This window comes from Loxodonta africana, chromosome 1, assembly GCF_030014295.1.
Source record: "Loxodonta africana isolate mLoxAfr1 chromosome 1, mLoxAfr1.hap2, whole genome shotgun sequence".
NCBI lineage: Eukaryota > Metazoa > Chordata > Mammalia > Proboscidea > Elephantidae > Loxodonta > Loxodonta africana.
The window spans coordinates 27,682,476-27,690,509 of record NC_087342.1 but is presented as its reverse complement, the minus strand read 5'-3'; the positions used below and the strand labels follow the sequence as shown (position 1 = coordinate 27,690,509).

Sequence of the window (8,034 nt, the reverse complement as noted above, 5' to 3'; positions counted from 1 at the left end):
AGGGCAGGGAAGGACTGATTTTTGTAATAAACTTTATAGAACTACTTGACTTTTGTTAATCTATGTACATATGTGACTTGGATAAAAATTAAGGTCAAATTCTACTTTTAAAAAACAATGGCTTATTAGGTTTTCAAGATTCCTGCCAGCTCATACATTCTCCCCATTCTGTTTTCCTTACTCTGATATGCCTCTGTGCTCTTTCTCTTCCCTCATTCCCTTGCCTTCTCTTTTCTTCTGTCCTCTGACTCCTCCTCCAACCACAGTTTTGATACAATCACAATTGTAAAAAGGCAGACCCCGAGGCTATTTTTATTTGCAAAGGATACCCACCCCTAAGGCAGCTCAAACCCTGGCGGTATACTGGTTAAGTGCTACGGGCTGCTAACCAAAAGGTCGGCAGTTGGAATCCACCAGGTGTTCCTTGGAAACTCCATTGGGCAGTTCTACTCTCTCCTATAGTTTCGCTATGAGTCGGAATCAATTCCACGGCAAGGAGTTTGGTTGCTTTTACAAGACCACCACTAGGAATCCCTATATGGTGCAATGGTTAAATGGTGCTGAGTTCCTAACTGAAAGGTTGGACGTTTGGGTCCACCCAGAGGCACCTTGGAAGAAAGGTCTGGCAAGCTGCTTTTAAAAATCCCCCATTGAAAACCTCATGGAGCACAGTTCTACTCTGACACACATGGGATTGCCATGATTCCTAATGGACTAAGGCAACTCTTTACTTATTAAGATCCAAGTCAATTGGCTGCAGGCCAGTACTAGGTGAGGGGCGATGAGAGGTATCCGGTGTAGCCAGTGGAGGGGTGCATTGACTGTAGAGAACTTAATACTAAAAGTGATTGAAAGTTGTCTACTTCTTTTTTTTAAAGTTGCCTACTTTTTATCACCATGCACCACCAATTCTAACCAAAGTCCCTGATAAAATACGCCTCCCCCAAATTAATATTTTGTTCGTCTAAATTCTAAACAATTGCTATGTTTACTCTTGAGTTTTAATAATAACAACATTGCTCCAACCGTAAGTCACACTGCAGAGACGGATCTCAGGCCTCGACATTTGGTTATTCCAAGAAAGTTTGGAGGAGGGAAGAGGAGGGAGTCTGGGCCGGCCGCGTTGGCTGGCCGCGCCTCTTCTCCCCGGAGACCGCGGCAGCCGACCAGAGTCAGACTCCGGACAAAGGCGCCCCTGAAGTGGGGGAGCCCTCGGACCCAGCTTGCGCCCACTAGTCCCGAGGGCTCAGCGGTGCCAGGGGGGAAGAGAAAAGGAGCGTGCTCGAAACTGCACCGGACCTCAGAGACCCAAAGCAAAACAGCCCAAATCTATACCAAATTGGCCATTCAGGGTGGTCCAGTCGGTTTGGAGGGAACTGGAAAGGGGCCTAACCTCCCACTGTCGCCTCCTTGTACCGCGGGCAGGGGTGCGCGGGGCCGCCTATGGCGCCTTAAGGTCGTCAGTAGCCCAGGCAGGAAGAGCAAAGCCTGGACCCTCGGAGGTGGAAGGTAAGGAAGGGGGACAAAGGAGGAGGGTGCAGGGTTAGGGTGGAAGAGAGAGGTCGGTGGTCTGTGACCCCTATGCACCCCTCCTTTCCTGCTCCAATGCCTCCTTCTGGGTGAAGTAGGGGTGTTTGTCCTTTTCCACCCCTTCTTCCATTTCTTTCTCCATTACCCAGACAGGGGTGGATTATCCAATAAGCAAGGTAAGCAGGATGCTTACCTTGCTTGCCAGGTCATCTGTAGTGAACAATTTTATATTTTTCACCTCATCAAAGATTCTGCTTCTAGGTATGGCTGGTGTCTGTCTCCCATCTCCACAGCACCTTCCTATAGAATCAAAGCCTCTTTTCAAATTTACAATACCCAACTGGGAGGGATGACCCAGTGAGCAAGGTAAGCTTGGGCTTACTTGTGCTTGCTTACTGATCATAGTAATTTTGTTTTCTTATGTGACCATCTGTCTTAGTCATCTAGCGCTGCTATAACAGAAATACCACAAGCGGATGGCTTTAACAAAGAGAAGTTTATTTCCTCACAGTAGAGCAGGCTAAAAGTCCAAATTCAGGGCATCAGCTCCAGGGCAAGGCTTTCTTTCTCTGTTGGCTTTTTCATCAACCTTCCCCTGGACTAGGAGCTTCTCCGCACAGGGACCCCTGGGTCCAAAGGGCGCGCTCTGCTCCTGGCACTCCTTTCTTGGTGGTCTGAGGTCCCCTTTCGCTGCTTGCTTCCCTTTCCCTTTATTTCTTGAGAGATAAAAGGTAGTGCAGGAAACTCCCTTTACGGATCAGGGATGTGACCTGGTAAGGGTGTTACAATCCCACTGTAATCTTCCTTAACATAAAATTACAATCACAAAATGGAGGACAACCACAGAATACTGGGAACCATGGCCTAACCAAGTTGACACATATTTTGGGGGGACACAATTCAATTCATGACACCATCTAATGTCCAATAAGTATTACTTGATTAGTTGGATTTTTGTTGAGTCCAAACATTCACCAACAAAACCCCAACTGACTCCATAGTTGAGGAGTAATGAAGGGGCAGGATAAGACAGATAGCCTGGAAACCATTCCTCTGTCCCCATGCTGGGGGATTGATTTGACTCCTGAAATCCTGAATGAGGGCATTACGGGAGAGCAGGAAGAAGGTATGAAGAGAGATTCAGTAGCACTCCACCAAGCCATGAGCAAGTATTATAGTCAGAACAGGTAGTCAAGCTGGGATTAGCAGCAGAAAGATATTTTATGAACACTGTTAGCATTAAGCTGGTTCCCAGACAAACGGAGATCTGACCTAAGAAGGTTCAGCAAAAACTGGTATGAACAAAATCAATCATCCCCTGAAATGGGAGTTTTTCCATGTACTGTCCATTAATTATAGCCCAGGGCCATAAACTATGTATTTTAAGGAATGCTAAATACATCCACAGGCCTTTACTGAACTGCCTTTCCTGTTTTCTGCCTCCATCTACCCTTCACATCTTCACCTCCGATGAATTCCAGGCACTTTCAGCCTGGGGTATAATGTATGCCCTGAAGAGCCTCAGGCCAAGAGGGCAGGCTGGGGGAAGTCTCTGGAGATTTGGAAGGACAGATTCCTCAGATGTCAGAGCTGGAAGCGGTTTTAGAGAGCAGTGGCCAAAAGGCGCCAGTTTCCACTCAAGGATGTCACAGAGGTGAGCACTCAGGAGGGCTGCTTTACCTCCTGATTCAGTTGAAAGCCTGTGGATGTGGAACCAGGAATTCGTTAAGTTTGTTATGGAAAGTAGGAAGTGGTCGGGGAAGGGGGAAGCAGAGGAATGGGAGTCAACTAGGCAAAAGAATAATGTTCTCTGGCTTCTGGGAACTTTCAAAGGATCTGAGTTGCTGAAGGCATGCAGTATTCTAATATGATCTGCCCCCTCTTGGGGTGGAGCGTCTAGAGGTGGCAGGGAGCAGTATTGGAGTCACTAATTCTTGGCTCCAGAGATTTAGGATGGCCTTTTCTTGGGAGACCCTGGGATGCTGGGAAAGAGCAAGGCCTGGGTAGCTTAGTGACTCAGATACCTTAGAGTGGCCCCTTACGTCACCTAGTCCTAATACATCCTTCAACAAACCAAATCCTTGGAAGCAGACGTGAGTTGCCAGTTAAAGTATACTTTTCAGAAGGTAAAATCATGTCTCTCACACAGACATTAAATGAACATGTTTCAAACATTTTATTGAACTCACTCATTAATGAGGAAACCAGTAAGATTTAAAACTGGTCCAAAAGGGATTTGAAAAGCTAGCTATATGTAGGCAGTTTATTAATAGATGGCTGGGCTAGACACGAAAACTGGTTTATGTTCAACAGAATCGTAAGTTGTAAACTTTAGGGCTATTAATTCTACTGGGTAGAAATTATTTGCATCTCTCTTGGTCAAAACTTTGCAAGTTTGCTTTGCCTTACAGTGAGGAAAAATAGTCCAGTAAATAGAAAGTCAAATTCAATACAGCATCAAAAGGACATCCAATAATTTTTTCATGTATTTCCAAGTTTTGAATAATTTTTCTTAAATGTCCAGGGTCACACAGGTAATTCTAGCAGATGTGGGGTGATAGTCGAAATCTCATTATGTTCGACCCAATACTTTCGTCCTTGCAACACAATCCAGAACGACAAAGATGTCCAAGAGCTAAATTTCCAATCATAGAATGGGAAGTGGTATATTTCCTTCTCCTTACCTGCCCAGCCTACACATTCCACTCATGCAAACACTAACCTGTGAGGGATTCCAAACTGGGTCCTTGATACCGCATTCCCCTAGCCCAAGGCATTGTCTCGACACCCATTTTCTTCCTGTTAGTGTTCCTAGCATCCTGCAGAATTCCTTAGCCACCTCACCCCACCTTCACACACTCGGTCCTCATACTTACCATCTCTGATTTCTGTGTTGGACTCGGCACCCCTCTTTCTTCATCTCTGAGATCTTATCACATTCTCAGTTGGAACTCTCATTGGATATGTTCAAATGAGGCTAGATGACACCTTGGCTGACATGTTGACTAGAGGGATTTAAGTACTCAATGTGTGTGTTCAGCATAGGCGTCCCTCAAGATCCTCCCAGCTCTCAAATATAAGGCTTCTGTAATAGTTTATTCCCCCAAATGGGAGCAAAACTTGCACATAGAACCTAGAAAGCCTCAGGTGGGTTTGGAAAGCTGGCATTGATTTTTTGGCTTTAGGAAAACTCTAATCTCCTGGCTTCCCATCAGAGTGAACACTAATATCTTCCTTTTTGGGAGAGCTCTGTGGATGAGTGAGTTACTATTTGCTGAGAGATTTGGGAGCCTGAGGCAAATGACATTGAGCTGCTCACCAGCTATGACAAGGCCTCTGCACAAACACCCATCCTTTTATTCCTGCCAGGTCTTTGTGGGCGGCAGAGGTTGGAATAATTTCATTACAAGAGTCCATCAGCCTTGACGGTGTCTCTCGAAGATTGCCTTTTTCATAATCATTTTGTTTGTTTGTCTGAAATGGAAATCAGGTAGATAAAGGACTGGGGTGGCACAGGGGTAGCTATTAGCCATTCAAAAGATAACGTGATGGGCATGAATCATCTGTCCCCACACCCTGATTCTGAAGTTCATTTTTGCACTCCTTTTATCCCCTAAATAAAAAGAAGAGAAACATTCTATGAAGGATGAGTTCCATATGGCTAGTAAAGTTGACAATCATCATAACATAACGTTTAGACCGCAAGCCCGGATGGAAATGAGAACCTTTTGAAAGTGCTGTGCCAAGATTTTCATTCCGTTCTGACTCACAGTATGTGAAGGTTGGAGAAATACTAGAGATAAACATTTTGCAGGTTGAGAAGTGAAGGCCCAGAGAGGGAACATAACTTGCCCAAGTTCACACAGCTGTGTTGAGCACATATTTTTGTGACTCACAGGGGATGGGCCAGGAGGAACAGTGCTCTAAGGCATGGAAACTAGTACCCTGGCTGCTGAACTGACCAAGGAGCGAGGAATATTTCTCTGAAGGTTGAGCCATAAAACAAACAAAACAGAGACAGGATGAAGTGAGCCCAGCCCACTACTCCACTCCTCAAATCAAAGCTTTCCCTCTTCCATCCCATATTTCTGCCCTCAAGGCCTCCAGGAACTGCTGTGATCTTTGGCTGACCCTGTTCCCCGACATTTTCCCCATTGGTGGACTCCTCGCTTCTCCCCAGAAATAATAAAGTTCCAGTGTTTAAACAATATTCATTAGACACGCCAAGCTCTTTGCACTCCACTACTAGTATCTCAATTAATCTCCACCACAACGCTGACACTGGTACAATGATCCTCATTTGATAAATGAGGAAACTGAGACTTAACAAGATTGAGTATCAAGATCCCAGAGATGATGATAACAGAGTTGAAATTTTACTCCTAAACCCTGCTCCTAACTGTTGTGCTTTGCTGTTTCCTGCAGTCAATACCCTCTGCATGCCTTTTCTCATGTTGTACCCTCCCCCCCTTGCCACACACACTTCACCCGCCATGACTTTGACTAAATTCCCCTTCTAGACAAGTGGAGGTTGCTATAATTGAACTCATGCCAGGATCAGAAAACCTAAAACAGTCAAGACGATGGTGTAGCTAAATTCAAACCAAGAGAGACCAAAAAACCTGAGTTAGTAGACATGGTGGACATTGTGACATTCAGCATCCATTTCCCACTCCCTCCTTACAGAGACTCATTTTTTTTCAGGGGTCCACCTCTCCCATGTGCAGCTCGTATGTCTCACCCACCCCCAGCTGGTAAGGAAGGCTTGGTTTATCTATGGGAAATCTCATTCCCCAGTCAGCGATTGGTTCATAAATGAGCATCTGACCAAAAATTGGTCAATAGATCTATGGAAAAGTTTGCAAGGGCTTCTGGGAAAGTTCTTCACTTTTCCAAGAAAATTTCTTGGAAGCAATTCTTTTTCTTTCTCTCTCTTGTCCAGGTTTGAAGCCTGGGTTGTCTAGAACTGTGCCACTAGCAGGCTGAAGACGAAACCTCAGAGGAGGGCAGAGCCAAAGCCACTGGTCTATGTGAACTCCAAGGTTTGCCCCACCTCTAGACTGGGCTACAAAAAAGCTACAGGAACTGATAAATTTGCTCACTGTTTAAGCCACAAGGAATCTAGGGATGAAGACTGAATCAAGAGTCAAGCAGAAAATCTGATGGAAATGGTAATCTGAAAGAGCTGGGTAGGGAAGCAGAATGAGCTGTGAAGTATTGGGAGAGGAGCTGAAGGTAGCAGCACAGAGGAGGATTCAAAATGGATAAACTGAAGCAAAACTTAAGAGATTCCTGAGAATCTGGAGCATTATTTCTAGGGCTGTTTATTGACCAATTGCTTTGAAGGGCACTATTAAGGACCATGGAGCCCTGGTGGCGCTGTGTTTAAGAGCTTGGCTGCTAACCAAAAAGGCCATCAGTTAGAATCCACCAACCATTCCTGGGAAATCCTATGGGACAGTTTACTCTGTCCTACAGGCTCACTATGAGTCAGAATCGATTTGAAGGCAACAGGTTTGGTTTTGGTTTGGGTTAGGAAATCATAGACTTATTCTGACTCCTGGTATACCTTTTCTTCTTGGCTCAGCCCAAATCCCTTCCATTCTTCATGGCCTAGCTCAAAGCTTACCTCCCCTGGAGAGTCTTTTCCATCTACACTATAGACTTTCTTATCTCCCTCTGCTGAGACTCCCTGAAATCTCTCCTCTGTGTAGAACAACCATCAAGAAGAACCTCCATGCATCCTTGGATGAAAATCATGTCTTTTAAAGTCCCTCCAAGGCCGGAATGAAGTAGTGTGCTTCTTGGTTTGTTTCTTCTCGCATGGAACTGAGCCCAGAGTTATTCCCAGAAACCATAAGAAAATGAATGGATTCATATGTGATAGTGTGGGAGCTTCAGTGTTATAATAAAATCCCCTCTAAGCATTGCCCCTAAACACTATTCCTTCCCAAGTGTCCGGTCATGGTGGGCTTCCCCATAGCTGAGTTCTTCAGCGAGGACCTCTCATCCATTTTCAGACGATGCAGGAGAAAGACCACAGCCCTGGCTCACAGAGAAGTTCTCAGAAATGGTGCGGGAGGTAAAGGGCAACAGGGACCACTCTGACCTTGTTAGATACTCAGAATTGTAGGGTATCTGAGCTAAAGGGAAGCTTAGGCTATAGCACCACACCTTCTTTTTTGGCATGGGAAACTGAGGCAGAGAGAGAAAGGAACTTGCCCAGGGCTCTACTCTTCTATTTGAGTGATCTCTGAACAATCATAATTTAATAAGTGGGGATGCCTAGATGACTTGGTCCATTTCCTCAAACACAATCCCTTATTTATTTCATGGGTCTCCTTAAACTGTAAATCTGGTCAATTAGATGATAACTAAAAGAGGTTTCTAAATAAGTGGCAATTTTTAAAAGCAATACAGGCAGTTCCTGAGTTACAAACATCTGACTTACGTACAACCTGTAGTTAAGAACCAGCTGCTGCAAAGCCTGTTTTATTAAAAATT

The 8,034-nt window shown here is 44.9% G+C and overlaps 1 non-coding gene across 1 annotated transcript; it reads left to right on the top strand.

Annotated features, from left to right (window-relative positions):
- Positions 1–3,193: 3,193 nt before the first annotated feature.
- On the top strand, positions 3,194–6,594 carry LOC100665233 (uncharacterized). The gene is made up of 3 exons (XR_010318964.1): positions 3,194–5,020; positions 6,235–6,284; positions 6,473–6,594. It is a non-coding gene; the product is annotated as an uncharacterized LOC100665233 (transcript).
- The last annotated feature ends 1,440 nt before the right edge of the window (positions 6,595–8,034 follow it).